Raw genomic sequence first — 15000 nt, 5'->3', positions numbered from 1 at the left:
ATTTAGGTTAATAGATATAGCCTTGGGAGAGTACGGATCACCAAAAGGACTAATCGGTCCGTCCTGAAACTCAAGTATGCCTAGAGTGCGGGGCACTCCATTTGGCTTGGGCCATGGCCTTTCGCCTGCCGCTCCTCAGTCCATTATAAGAAGTTGGTCGATTCCAAATAGTAATAATATCTTTCGGTTTACAGCAGTAGCTTGGTACATCCACAATACGGTCGTTTAGGTCTATGTCACTATACGAGGCCTCTGAACTCTTCAAGGACGCCGTCATGGGGATGGTTGGCCCCGACTCTCGAAACTACTAGGTGTCGAGCACGCATGGGAAGACGCGCGAACGTAAGCTGTTACACTCCCAGCCAGCCACCATCAAGACTAAAACCAAACCGATGTTCCCAGCCACCAACAGTGTCTTATTCTCGTTCCCGGTTCACCACCTCGTGAGGTTACTTCCCATTCTTAAGCATGGATTATTATACGATAATCTTCGTTTGCTTTTTTTACTGGTAAAGAAGGAAAAAGTTTTGAAAACAGTTGTCGTGAAGGAATGGCAAGGGCCGACTCATCAGCTATCTCGAGACGGAGCCGTATGATGCCGGAGTATCACGTACGGTTCTTTGGGATGGGTACCTGCCTTTTCTTGACTTACCGCCTTCTCTTGCGATAAACTCGGACCTCTGGAAGAATTCTCATGGCCGTTGGTTTTCTCTTGCGAGAAACCCTTGCCAGATAGACGCGGATATGCTCCTTGCCTCCTATAGGCACATCATGGTCAGGCGCTCGAGTCCACAAGGTGATATGTTTCCAGTGGTGCTAGTAGAAAGTGACCCATCCAATGGTGTTCAGCATCCAAAAAACTGCTAAATAAAAGGCATCCCAAGCTGAAATGTCGCAGGTACCACCTGCGATGAGGGCCTGTAGACCAAGACAACTTCGGAGCGAACTCTGTTACCAGAGCCGAGAACAGCTTTAGACAATTTCATCAGGCACCATGAAGGGCTTGAGAAGTATCGCAAGACTTCACTTTCTGCGCCCTACTCTCAATGGAGCCAAACTCTCCTATAATAGAGCAAAGAATACGTACATATTCATATGTACATATATAGAAACAAAGCCTTCATCGCTCTCCCACAACCCGTTTGGAATCGCTAGTAATCGCGGATCAGCATATTGTATAATCTCATTAGAGGAATAGTTTTTAGGATATTCGTATACCTCGGTCTGTAACTCGTACTTTATCTTCTCCATATGCATGGGAGTTAAAGGTCCTTCAAGTCCAAATACCCACATGATAATGGACACCACCTAGCCATTCATATTACACCTTTTACTTAATACCCAAACAAAGAGACTAATATGTCTTACCTGAAATAATACTTACATTTTCATTTACGATCAATTCTCTGTGATCTTTACCATGGATTGATATTGCACATTGATCCATTCCTGGCTTGTCTTCGATAGCGAACCAATATCGAATATGACGTAAATTGTTCCTTCCGGATTGCTTCAGCATCTGCCCCAAACGATTCATGGGGTTTTAGGCATAAAGATTTGGATATTCCAGCATCCAAGCTTGCACTCATCAATAGATGCAGCCGCGTAACCTCTTGTTGCCGGTGAAAGCGATAAAGCAATTTAGAGTAGCATGGTTTGGCGATAGCAGTGATAAAAGCCGGTTCAGACTCAATTTGCTCATGGGATGGCAAATTTGAGTATTTCAAGTAGAAAGTCCTTATCGATATCGACAAGTAGAGGATGGGGGAAGACAAGTAGAGGATTAAGATTTTGTACGGTGTTCGGTAGGTTCAATTCCTCACCTACTCCACCCTCCTTGCCTTTTGAGGAGAAAAGCAGAAAATGAAACAACGTATTTTCTCCTCTATTTAGCTCATTCCACTATGTCTCAGTTGGGATATATGGTGTTAGCCTTGGGCAGCATTGGTGCTTTTGAGGATGTTGGAGTAGAACAGCTCTCATACAATTCGGAAGAACCACCGATATCAGTACCGATGCATTACCTAGCCCGGGATTTCGTTCAATTCCTCTTACTTTTCAAGACTAAATGATCATTTCAAAAGGTCTGAATAATCATTCGGATAATGAATTGCATTTGTGCATGATTGATTATCACATCGGCCTACTCAGGGCCCCTTAATTGACTCTTCATTCGTTTGAAGTGACAAAGGGTTTATGGAACAACGCCTTCCTTGAGCCTGTAAAAAATTGCAAGCGCTAGGAGAATCCCGGCCTTGGCTGTGTAGCTCGAATCCTTGGCTGTCGAAAGAAAAGCGGTGAATTGGGGAAGCTTCACACCTTGGCCCAAAGACGAACATAGATATCCCACATTATTTGAGTAGGCAGAATCCACCACCGCACCTTTTTCCTTTATAGTGTCCCACTTCTTACGAGAATAAGACACTGTCTGGGAACATCGGTTTGGTCCCCCGGTGGGTCCCTGCTGGACTTTAAGTCAGGTCCGAAGAAGGATCCTAGAGTGTACAGGGTTGACCACACGGGATAAAGGCCCGAGATGCTGGGTCGCGTTTACCAATTCCACCAAGCAGGTATGCTTCTTTATTTGGAAGCGAAGCGTCAGCAAAGACCCAAAGCTTTCTTCGAGATTTCATGAACCTCCCCATTGTTCGGTACAACCGGTACATAGTACGAGCACACTACATTCACAAGTAATAAGGGTAGTCCGGGCATAAGTAGGGCTCATGTGGGGAAGCAAGATAAGGGGGGTAAATGTAGAGGCGTGTCACGCCTTACTCTCCGGAGGAATCTCCACCCCAATACAAATAATTATCAAAATCATATGGAAAAATGATCTGGATCAACAAACTATTCCCTGGAATCCAGAGCGATCAACTGGCAAGCAGAGCGAAGCCCTAGCTGTCATCTTGTTGCACGCGGGAAACTGAACATTCCCCTTCATCCCTGTCGGTGCACCACTAGCCATCTATACACTGATATAAGAAATGTATAGATTCTCGAGAAGGGGGGATCTGTTAGCGGTAATCGGTCCTCCCCGGATCGCTCGAATCCCACGAATGAATGGGAGGTTGAATCCCCTTCGGCGTCAGCAGGTACAGTATGCGCCGCCGGTTCCTTAACTTGAGTTTCTCCAGCTCCTGTGAACATGATGGGGATTCGCCTTTGGCCTCTGGGCACATCAAAACCGCATGGGTTCACCGGGGTAGAGCACAGTCCGCCAAACATTGACCCATCACTTGGCTATTCAATTTCCAGCCAATCGACTAGGGCTTGAATTGCCTTTCGGGGAGTGAAATAGAACATGAAACCGTGAGCTCCCAAGCAGTGGAAAGTTTAGTGTATTCACTTTATCGAAAATGTATCTTGAAATAACTTTTTCCATCAAATGAATTACTGAACCAGATCCGAGAAATGATAGGCCCCTTTCTCGACATGCTATGAGGCTCTAGGAACCCTTTGACAGGTTCACCGTCTTCTGACTAGATAATAGATAACCGCAGAGAATAAGTATTAAAACTCCGCGATTGTATAGACAATTGCTGGCGGCGGATTGACGTGGCCGTAGTCATTCGACCTCCCCATGCTACCGAGTGGATGCTTTAGCGGAGTGTTTCCCTTTTCAGAAGAAACCTTGTCCCAAAGGCCCTCTATCTATCGGTCATGTTGACCTTGACACCACTGAGCAAATATGGTCATCCCGGATGCACAATCAAGCCAAAATTGAGCTTATCCGCTAAGAATTATGGCAGAGCCGTTTGATTCGGGAGTTCACCCACTTCGGTTTTGCCAGATGAATCGTAAGATAAAATTTTTCAATTGGTCTATGTAGAAAGAAGCTGTAAGTGACGCAACTACGAATCCCCTCAAGTCGCACAACCTTTCCAAGTTGCTCCAATCGTTTTAAAGATTTATTCTGAGTCAGTAAAACAATGTAGCACCGAAGAGGACTTGAACCTCTGACCGTTCTGTTCAAGGTTTCATATTGAGATTCAATAGGCAATTCCCATCAGTTTTGCTCCGCTTTTCGGCATGAAGATTTGTTCTTGTGATTGAACACTCCAGGGCTTGCTTTTCAGTGTAGTCAAGTAAAACTTGCTTGTAGGAATTGACAGAAAATCTTATAGTAGTCAAGTAAAACTTGCTTGCAGGAATTGATAGAAAAACTTATAGTAGATAGAATGGCCTTGGACATGTAGGTTATCTCTCAATTGGTCGGGCACAAGTGCAGTGCAATATTTGAATGAAGGTGTGACTCTTGGTTGTTAAATATGGATACCAAAGCCCGAGAAAGAGGAAAGCGACCGCTTCATGCCTTTAACCTTCATTCGTTTCGCCAACCACTAAACTAAGTAGGCCTTTCCCTCTAGGCACTCGACTTCAACAAGTAGGCAACTTGACCTAAAGGGATAGGGTGCCAAAAAACCACACTCGAAGCCGGGCTTCAGTAACCGGGGTCAATCGAATGGGACAGAGCCGTATGACGCGAGAGTGTCACGTACAACTACGAATAAGAATCAATCGTTGAACGAGCATCAATAATTCGAAGATTATCGTAGAATAAGAATCAAGAGCTATTCCCATCGTTGTACTGCCATACGGAGGTTGACATATGGGAAGAGCTATTCTTGTCATTGTACTGCTCTACAGAGGTTGATACAAGCCCCCCTTTCAAGAAAAGAAGTGATATCAAAAATATTTAATTGGGTTTGCTCTTTCCGCAGATCATGAAACCCAACTTCCTTAATGGCCTTTCCCTCTCATTGGGACTGAGCATGAATTGCAATATCTCTTTACCAGGATGCCACTACACCGAGACTGATTCAGTGGTGTTGGACAAACCACTTCCAGACTCAGAAGTATCTTCCACTGAATTAGGAAAACTCAAACTAGAATACGAGGCCTTTCCTTTCACGGTTGTCTGGACACTGGGGTGTCCCTAAGAACCTAGGTTATTCAGCGAAACAGAAGATCGACTCGACCAAACCGATGTTCCCAGCCAATAGTGTCTTATTCTTATTTACGGAACAGATACTTCTTGCATGCATTAAGCCAAGCACGCCTGGGGCTGGCAAGCCAATCCTCCCGATCCAGAGCGCCCTTCTTCCATTCGTGAGAGAGGGCCCCGGGGAAGCGCTTCCCCCGCCTATAGCGAGGAAGCGCACTCCTTTGGTTATCCCTTTCAAATCGAAGTGAGGATTGGTAAAAAATGAGCCGGGCGAATTAACCCATTGGCGAGTCGGATTCCTGGGGAATCCTTGTACGAAGGGTAAAATTTGGTATACACATATCCATGTGTCTATATACACATACATATCCATATACACACATATACACATGTATCTATATACATACATACATATCCATGTACACACAATATATACACACTTGCATACATACATCCATCCATCATAAATATACACATACATATATGAATCATATGTATATATTGTGAGGGCAAAAGAAACCAAAGGACCAAATATATGAAAGATCAAAGTAAAACACACATCATGCAATGGTGGTGTGTATATAAAAGATGAAGTCCAGTATAGGAGCTCTACGTGAGACTCCGAATAAGCAGAGAGAGCTCTTGTCCCATAAAACGTAGATAACAGAGCTGGAGTGACCTTGATGAAAGCGCTGATATAAACCTGATGTAAGAGGCTTATGTGAGCCTGAAGTAAGGCTGCTAAAAAGCGCTGAAGTCAGCCCAAGGCAAATGCTGAAGACAGCCTGTTGTAGACGATGAAGTCAGGCAAGACGTGGGCGATGTAAAAGCTGATATGAGTCTGACGTAGGCGGCCAGTCCAGTAGCAAAAGACGCTGTAGATCAACCTGTTATAGGCGATCAGGCTAGTAGGCGATGAAACGTTGATGTGAGGCTGATATAGGCAGCCAGTCCACAGGCGATGAAACGCTGATGTGAGGCTGATATAGGCGGCCAGTGCACAGGCGATGAAACGCTGATGTGAGGCTGATATGGGAGACCAGGCCAGCAGGCGATGAAATGCTGATGTGAGGAGAAATGGAGAGCTCCCAGTCCATGTGGGTTGTTCATGCGCATGAACAAGGGGGAAGCCTCATATTTATATGACGTTTTGGGCAGCCAGCATAGGAGTCGGCTAGCATAGAAGTCGGCCCTTTATGGGCTAGGTAAATACCTGTTTTTGGGTATATTTTCACACCCCCCCTCTCATACCAAAAAGGGATCATGAGAGAAGATGAGGGGAAAGAGTTGGTTGTTGTAGATGAGGATTCTATGATTGACCAGAGTATAGGCATCTGGGATTGAGAAGTACTTTAAAGAATGCCACAATGCAAGAGGTTTTCACATGCATGAATGCCCATTTTTGGGTTTTCATTCATACATGCACCCCAAACACATAAAACAGAATGCTGTGCATAGGGAATGCAAGATGGAAAAAAATGCAATGCAGTGGGTTTTCACAGGAGCCGTGCCCTCATGGGTTTTCACTGACTCATGTGCCCGATACAAAAATGGAAAAAAATGAAGGGAGAGGTAGATCCCCCTCTCAATGAGCAATGCCAATCCAATTGCGAGCGAAGACACTCGAGAATGGGGCAGTTGACGGACTTTGTAAGGATGTCTGCTTGGTTGTCTCCCGTAGAAATGTACTGGAGTCTGATGGTACCAAGCTCAACCTATTCCCTGTTAAAGTGAAAATGGACACCCACATGCTCGGTAGTACGGTTAGAAAAAATTGGGTTGCCAGCAAGCGCAATCGCACTTTGATTGTCGACATGAAGATGGTAGAGGCGGTGTCGATGGAGACGGGCATGTCGGAAAGAAGTTGACGAAGATACATAACCTCAGTGTGGTAGCATCATAGAGGGCCCGATATTTGGCCTCTGTTGAAGAACCTACAACGGTGTGTCTTGCTTTTTGCTAGACCAAGAGCAAGGAGTAGATCCAAGGGAGAACAAATAACCACCATCAGAACGTTAGGAATCGAGATCACCAGCCCCAGTCGGAGTCCGTGTAACCGTGCAAGGTGATCCCACGACTATAGTGAAGTCCATACAAATAGATACCTGCTAAATAGCGAACAACCCTCATCGTTGAACTCCAATGTGGCTCCTTGGGAGCATTGAAATATTGATTTAAAATGGATGTGCAATAGGAGATATCAGGACGAGAATTTGTGAGCCAGATCAATTTCGGCAGGCTCGCTCTTCATGTGGAGGTGAGTCCACTTCCTTTGATAGTTTAGCGGTGGGATCCAATGGAGTGACCACAAGGATAGCACCATCAGGAAAATAGGAAGTAATGAGTTGGAGAAATTATTTCTGTTGATGAGACACGAAAATACCATCAGAATGATGGATCACCTCGATGCGAAGGAAATATGAAAGAAGACCGAGATCAGTCATCTCAAAAGTTTGTTTGAGTTGTGCCATGATATCAACCATTTTGGCTTGATGGAAACCTGAAATAATTAGGTCATCGACATACAGTACAAGAAGGTAGCAAACCATCACATGATCAGTGTTGTGAATATAGAGATTGGGGTCACAGTGTGATGGGCAAAAACCTTGGTTGTGAAAAAATTTGTCGATGCGATGATACCACACCCAGGGTGCTTGCTTAAGCCCATAAAGAGCTTTATGTAGGCAAAAGACTTTGTCCTCAAGCCTAGGGAGAGGGAAACTCGGAGGTTGGTCAACGTAGACCTCCTTGTTATAAGAATGCCATTCAAAAAGACTTTGTCCTCAAGCCTAGGGAGAGGGAAACTCGGAGGTTGGTCAACGTAGACCTCCTTGTTATAAGAATGCCATTCAAAAAGGCACTCTTAACATCCATCTGATAGATTGGCCATTTATGGTGGGTAGCTAGATTGAGTAAAAGATGGATTGTGGTCATTCGAGCAATGGGGGCAAAAGTCTCGTTCGAAATCAATGCCTTCTTTTTGGCAAAAAGCCTTGCACGACAAGCCAGTCTTTGTATTTGTCCAAGGTACCATCTTTAAATTTGGTGCGGAAGATCCATTTGGTTCCAATGGCCTTCTTATGATGACGAGGGTGATCCACACGGGACCACGTGCCATTACGGTCAATGCTTTCAAGTTAGAGTTCCATGGCCTATTTCCAAGATGGAATTTTAATAGCATCTTTCCACGATGTTGGCTCATCATGTGCCACATAGTCTGCAGAAAAAATATGGCAAAGGAGGCACGAGGAGCGAGTCTGGTGGATCGACGACGAGGACCGTCCAAAGGGGTATCAAAGGGAAGTATCCCAGAATCACGCATGGTTTGTTGATACCAGCGAGGTAAAAGGTCCCTGGGGGGTTGTTGAGAGGAGGAAGCCTCCTCAAGAGGAGGTGAACTTGTAGGTAACTGATGGGGTTCATTTGGCACAGTCTGAGATTCTTGTTCAATTGGTATGGGCAGCGGAAGGCGAAGTAAGTCTCGCTCATCAAAGACAATGTCTCGAGAGAGACGAACAAAAACTTTGTTTGATCGTGGATCAAAAACTTTGTAAGCCTTTGATTCAGAAGAGTAACCCACAAAAATGAGCAACTCACTCCTTGGCTCATGCTTGCTCCTTGTATCATTCGAAGTGTGAGTATATGCTCGACATCCAAAGACACGGAAATGGGAAGCCGTTGGCTTTTCGCCAAAGAAAGCCTCAAACGGGGTCTTGTGGGGAATAGCAACCGTGGGGCAACGGTTCAGAAGATACACCGTAGTGTTGACTGATTCTGACTAGAGGCATTTAGGCAACTCAGCATGGAGCGTGCCATATCCATGACAGTTCGGTTCTTGCGCTCCACCACTCCATTCTTTGAGGGAGAGTTGGTGGAGGTGAGTTGGCGTTGAATGCCATGATCTTGCAAGAGCTGAGAAAATTGATGGGAGATAAATTCACCACCATTGTCACTACGAGCAATCCGAATTGAGACGCCCATTTGATTGGTGAAAAGTATTGGAAAGTGTCAAATTTATGCTTTAGGAAATATACCCACATGTATCTTGAATAATCATCAAAAATCATCATGTAGTATAGAGATCCATTTAAGGAAGGGGTTGGGGATTGGCCACTCAAGTCGAAATGAATTAACTAGAGGATTCCCGAAGCCGATGAGTAGCGTGTTGTGTGGGAAAGGGGAGCGATGTTGTTTACCCAGTTGACAGGGTTGACAGACATCCTTTGTCAGTTTAAGAGTGGGTATACCTTCAACTAACTTGTCTCGAGATAGCTCATAGAGAGTGGCATAGGGTAGATGACCATAGCGAAAGTGCCATAGTTGTTCAATGTCGGAGGGAGCTTGGGTCACATAGGCTCGAACCCGATGAAACCCTGCGTCAATAGAAGATGGCTCAGTTTAGAAAAGTGGACATTTGGTACAAACAATCCTTCTGAGCTTGTCCTTTGGCAACAATAAGACATTTGGTAACTCTGCGTCAACAGAACATGGCTCAGTTTAGAAAAGTGGACATTTGGTACAAACCATCCTTTTGAGCTTGTCCTTTGGCAACAACAAGACCAGTAGTTTCATTAATTACCTCAACAACTCTTTTGTTGAAGTAAACACCACGATCGAGTTGGGTAAGCTGGGATACAGAAAGAAGGTTGAGACCTAAATTAGGGACAAGATAGACAGTGTCCACCACCAAGGTAGCCTCGTTGGGACCAGTGTTGGTGTCAAATAAGATAGTGCCAATGGATTTTATGGGCATCATTGAGTTGTTACCACATGGAACTTCTCCCTTAATGGGACGCAGAGAAATGAAAATGTCAGCATTACGTGCCATATGGTGAGTAGCGCCATTGTCAACTACCCAAGTGACAGGATGACCACAGGGAAGAGTTGGATGGGCCTCAATAATGAGCACAGAGGGATTATCAGGTAACTAACAAATTTGAATGAGGGTAGAGGCCTTTCCCTCTGCGGATGACCTTGTTTAGGCCTTCGTTTCTTCTTTTTTGTGGAGTGGTGGCTAGAATCAATCTTAAGTGTGACCTGAGCAATATTTGCCGAGGGGTCAGGATGAGGTGTAAGGGAAGACCAGTCAGACATCTCTTTGGGAGTGGTGAAAGAAACTGATTGGGGAGGTGGGGCTTAAGCAACCTGACTATTAGCTTGCCCCACTAGGAGGAACGGGGCCAAGTAGAACCATTTCCTTGTTGTTGGGTCCTTGGAGGGGAGCTTGGTCGAGTAGGTGCGGGATTGCTACCCCCTCTAGATCACCAATTTGGGGCATTGCTACCACCTTGGTTGTTTTGGCGGGTGGAGGTAGTGGGGTTGGAGTTGTTGCCTCTATTTTCCTTGGTTTTAAAAACACACTCATCATCAACATGTCCAGGTATTTGGCAAGAAGTGCAAAATCTATTCTTTTTGGGAATATTTTGCCAGTAGGGAATGGGTGTGGAGGCAGGATTTTTGGAATCAGGGTTGTTGGTGGGAGATTTGCCTTGATTTCCTAAGTTGTTGTTCCCTTTGCCTTGGTGTCCTTTTTGAGTAGAGGTTGTATTGGACACAAGGGCCCCCTCTTGAGTGGAGGGAGAGGATGACTTCTTGGGATGAAATTGGTCATGCAATTGAGAGAAACGCAAGAGTTGGCATTCACACTCATACAGGTTAGGCATAGGCTCTAAACTAATGGTCTGTGTGACAAAAGTAAAGAAGCTAGGTGGCAACTTGTTTAGAAGAGTGATAACCTAATCTTCTTGGGACTTGGCAGTGCCAGTGGTGGCAAACTCGATGTTAAGGCTCCGATATTAAGCAACTTTGACGGTCAGGTCATCCCCTTCTTTGATAGAGAAAATTTGAATTTGATGCTCAAGATCAATGCGACGCATACGATCATGTGCGGCATCTCTCTCTGCGAGGTGTTCCCATCTATCAAAGACATAGGGGAACTACTGGAGTTGTGAATGGAACTCGGGCAAGAGGCCTTGCATGAGCTCCACCATACCAACGGCATTTCTAGCTTCCCAATGGTGGCTGATGACCTCAAGAGGAACTAGAGAAGGGTGGGGTTTTGGTTCAAGGCCCTTTACTAAGTTCTAGGAACCTTGGGAAGTGAAAACTTGTTCCATAAGATTAGCCCAGGTTGTATAATTAGACTTGTTAAAACGAGTTTTTTTTTGTGAAAGCATTTATGGACATAGAAACATGAAAGGAAGATGGTGTCGCCACTTAAGGATTCAGCCTTGGTAGACACACCTGTAGAAATAGAACCAGAACCAACAGCATCAATTCCAGTGCCGGCTGAGGAATCGCAAGACATTTAGACAGCAAAACGGCCCTAGTGCATGATCCAGCAGACCATATGGATACATACAAAAGACCAAGGACCAGAACCAACATCATCAATTCCAGTGTCGGCTGAGGAATCGCAAGACATTTAGATAGCAACGGCCCTAGTGCATGATCCAGCAGACCATATGGATACATACAAAAGACCAAGGAGTAAAGAGCCATCAAGCCCGAGCAAAAGACAACGTCTAGAGGATGAAGAAAGACTACCCCAGCTTTCCTTCCTGTGCTGTGCAGAATGTTGATTATGAACAGTACATGCAGGATACTACGGAAGGGTTGGATGAGCTGTTAAAACTACCACATGTTGGACTTAAAGGGGCCACAAGCGCAAGTGCACCATGGGAGAAGGAGCAAAAAGTATGGCATTGCCACGTCCTCACAACACACATGTTGCATGATCGTAACGCTGCACATTGGAAGCAGGTTAACGAGTCAAACACACAAGTACAGACTGTAACGGAACACTTGGCAACAGCAGAGGCCACCCATCAGGATGCCATAATGAAGAGTTTTAAGGCCACTAAAGAGTAAGAGACCAGATACAAGGCACTGGAAAGTAATAATTTGGTTCTTAGCCAAACCATTGTTTAGAGAATCAAAGAAAATACAGACCTCAAGGCAAAGTTGGAACAGGCTAAGGAGCAACTCCAAAAGGAGGTCACACACAACCACGAGCTCACAGCCCTGCATGCCCATCAAGTACAAGAACTCTAGCACAAATCCATGGCCAAAGAAGAGAAGCTGCAAAGACATATACAACAGTTGTCCTCAATTCTGAAAGAAGCAGAAGGCAAAGCCACTCACTTACAGCAAGAGAGAGAACAATCAAACAAGGCACATGCAAAGAAAGTGAGAGCACTTAACGATGCCATCAGTGGGGCCAGTCAAGTCGAGATGCCAAGGATGGTATTAGCACACCAAGATGCAATGGCACAAATCACACAGCACTTATAAGACAGTCAAAGGCTGGTTGCCAAACGGCTCCATAGAATCACAGAAGCTCAAGAAAGAGAAGCTATAGCCAGGCATGGCCAAGAGGAAGTAACCCGATGATTCGAGGAGTTAGATGCTGCAAGGATGGTCCGCGAAATCGTAATATCAAACCTCCTCAACAACAATGACTCTCGTCTCCAAGAGTTGGAATGCCAGTTGGCAATATAAGACCGAAGTCAATGCGGCAGGAGCCTACGGATGACATGCACTTACTCCTTGAGTGTGCCTAAGAGTTAGGTAAGTTGCAAGTAATCCCTCGGGCCCCTCCTCAAACTCTTACTCTGATTTTGTCTACACTAACCCTCTCCTTACTTCAATACGATATAATCTATCTGAGGACCTAGGCCTAGGTGAAGTAACATTAAGCAAAAATATTGAACATGATGCTGACCCCACAATTATAATGGGAATTTTAAAGGGGGATATAGTATTAACTAATCCGCAAGGTATCTTCTTTTATCCATTACATCCTATTGTATTTAAACCTTCGTAGTTGGTGTCAGGTACTCCAAAACTCTGGACAACAGTGTCGAAAAAATAAACCTGTTTGTTCCAGATGACATTCCCTAGACACCGGCCAACTACGAGGTGGTAGCACACAGCTATCAATGGATTATAAGCCATGGGTGGCTCGAAGTTTACAATACTCACCAACATCTAAACTTATGTGAGTCTACCTTATATCGCCCTTTTGGAATTCTAAAACTATACTCTAATATCTACAAACACTTAGAATCCATGTTAACCAATGTACTCTACAATTTTGATGCCACCCATATTGAATATCCTACCATAAATCTTGAGGATATCCCTGACCTTCAAGAGTCTATGAAATGTCACAAACCTAGCCACCCACCCCCTAGCACAGGTCATGGTCAGGAAGAGGCATCGTCTTCATCTTCCATTTCCACTTACCCCGTATATTCTAATGTTGCTAGTAAACTCCTTAATCCCTATTCTAATGCACCACCTACTAACACATCTCAAGCCGGCTGCATATTCTCTACTTTCACTCCTCAACAGATAGATTTTCCCACTAACCCTCTCGCCCCTGAGGAGATACTGGCACCTCACCCGTCTCCCCAACGGCAACCTCAGGAGGTACGCTATCCTATTCCCCAAGACAATATTAAAGCTTTCACTGATGATACAATTTTGGAGTCATTGTCTGGTGCAGAATATGAGGGCTTCATTCGCCCTGGGAATCCTCTATTAAAGCCCAAGCTGATGTAAAAAAGTACTAATGCAAGTCACACCTTTTGAACCAACTCGAAGGATTCTACTAGAAGCCTACTCTGAGGTCACACCAACAAAACAACCTTATGTGCGATACCCTCAACGAGCACCTCACCCAGATTTAGAATTACTACTCCCTTTGGCTGGAGAGAGTACATTGTGGCTAATGTGGTGCGGCACACGAAATTGGCCAATCCCCAATTGGCCGACCTGCTAGAGATCAGAATTGTCACTTTCATGATCAGTTATTGCTTTCGCAGGTGGAGAAACACTCACCCCGTACACACAAGAGGCAGTTATGCCACAACAGATGAGGCACAACCCAAACTAGAGGATTTTGGAATACAGCCAGACTGGTGAAAAGAATACTTAACAATTCCATTCCAGAATACAGCCAAGTCTATATGTGCGTGCCACCAACTCAGTGAGTTGAGCCATTATACATGTCCCTAAAGAGAAGATGGACTCCACTGGAGGAGGCTAAGCAGCGCGACTCCCATGTTTGTTACAATTTCTCAGTCTTCATGCCAGCAACCTTTACAGACATATGAGAGAAAAGGAAACAGATGCTCACTTGGATACAAGCATGGCGCTGTATCCCAAACCCATAAATAGTGGCAAGTGTTTGATTTTTGAAATTTCTCGTGGTCCTGATTGATCAACCCAAAGAGCCCTATGATGGCTATGAAGCTGAGCAACTGTAGTTCAAATGAATCAAGGCCCATTTAACCGGGGCATGATGCTGTAATACCATCGTCTAAGGTGTCTTCCGGCTTACATGCATGTCATGTTCGAAGACATGGTGGACACAGGGTTCTGGCGCTCACACTATGCATTCAGACGCATCCTCAGAAAGCTTCAGCCACGTTGAAATTTCAATCGACATGAGTTCGGTGACCAGGTCTTTAGACCTCGGTGTAACAGGTTCTGAGGACATAACCTACATCAAGAAGGGGGGATATTAATCCCATTTTGGATTAACAAGTATGCTCCTCCAATTGAGGACATTAATAAGTGTCATGAAACGGCACTATAAAAGTTGTACGTTATGAGATATTAGCCACCCAAGGCCTAGTTAAGTTTTGGGCACCCAAGTGTGAATAAGGGCCAAATGTATATAAGGCTTTTTCTCATAATGAAAATACATAATCCCCCTTTGTGTTATTGAGAGCTCTTCTTTGTATCTTGAGAGAGATTGAGAGAGATTGAGAGATAGAATTCTAACATTTGTGCCTCTTCTATGCTTGTATGATTCATGCTTGTGTGGGAGAGTGAGAGAGAGTGATTGCCTTATGTGATGGTGTGAGCAACTCTATGGTGACAGCGTGGAGGTAGAGCTTGGAGGTTTGGAGCTTAACAAGTGAGCTTGGAGGCCTCAAGGGTCTATTCTTGTACTCTAAAATCAATAGTCACTTTCAACTTTACTTTGTGATGCTAAGTTTTATTTGAACATTTGTTATTTAAATATGTTGAAATTGTAATTCTTG

General features: G+C 44.7%; 1 protein-coding gene across 1 annotated transcript in view; it reads left to right on the top strand.

Annotated features, from left to right (window-relative positions):
- LOC147621069 (uncharacterized) overlaps window positions 1-15000 on the top strand; it is a 43755-nt gene that overhangs the window by 28532 nt on the left and 223 nt on the right. The window lies entirely within an intron of this gene.

This window comes from Cibotium barometz, chromosome 30 (genome assembly GCF_041138505.1).
Source record: "Cibotium barometz isolate CiBa-2024 chromosome 30, ASM4113850v1, whole genome shotgun sequence".
Classification (NCBI taxonomy): domain Eukaryota; kingdom Viridiplantae; phylum Streptophyta; class Polypodiopsida; order Cyatheales; family Cibotiaceae; genus Cibotium; species Cibotium barometz.
Note: the sequence above shows the minus strand (reverse complement) of the source record. Positions and strands in the feature narration are given on the sequence as shown.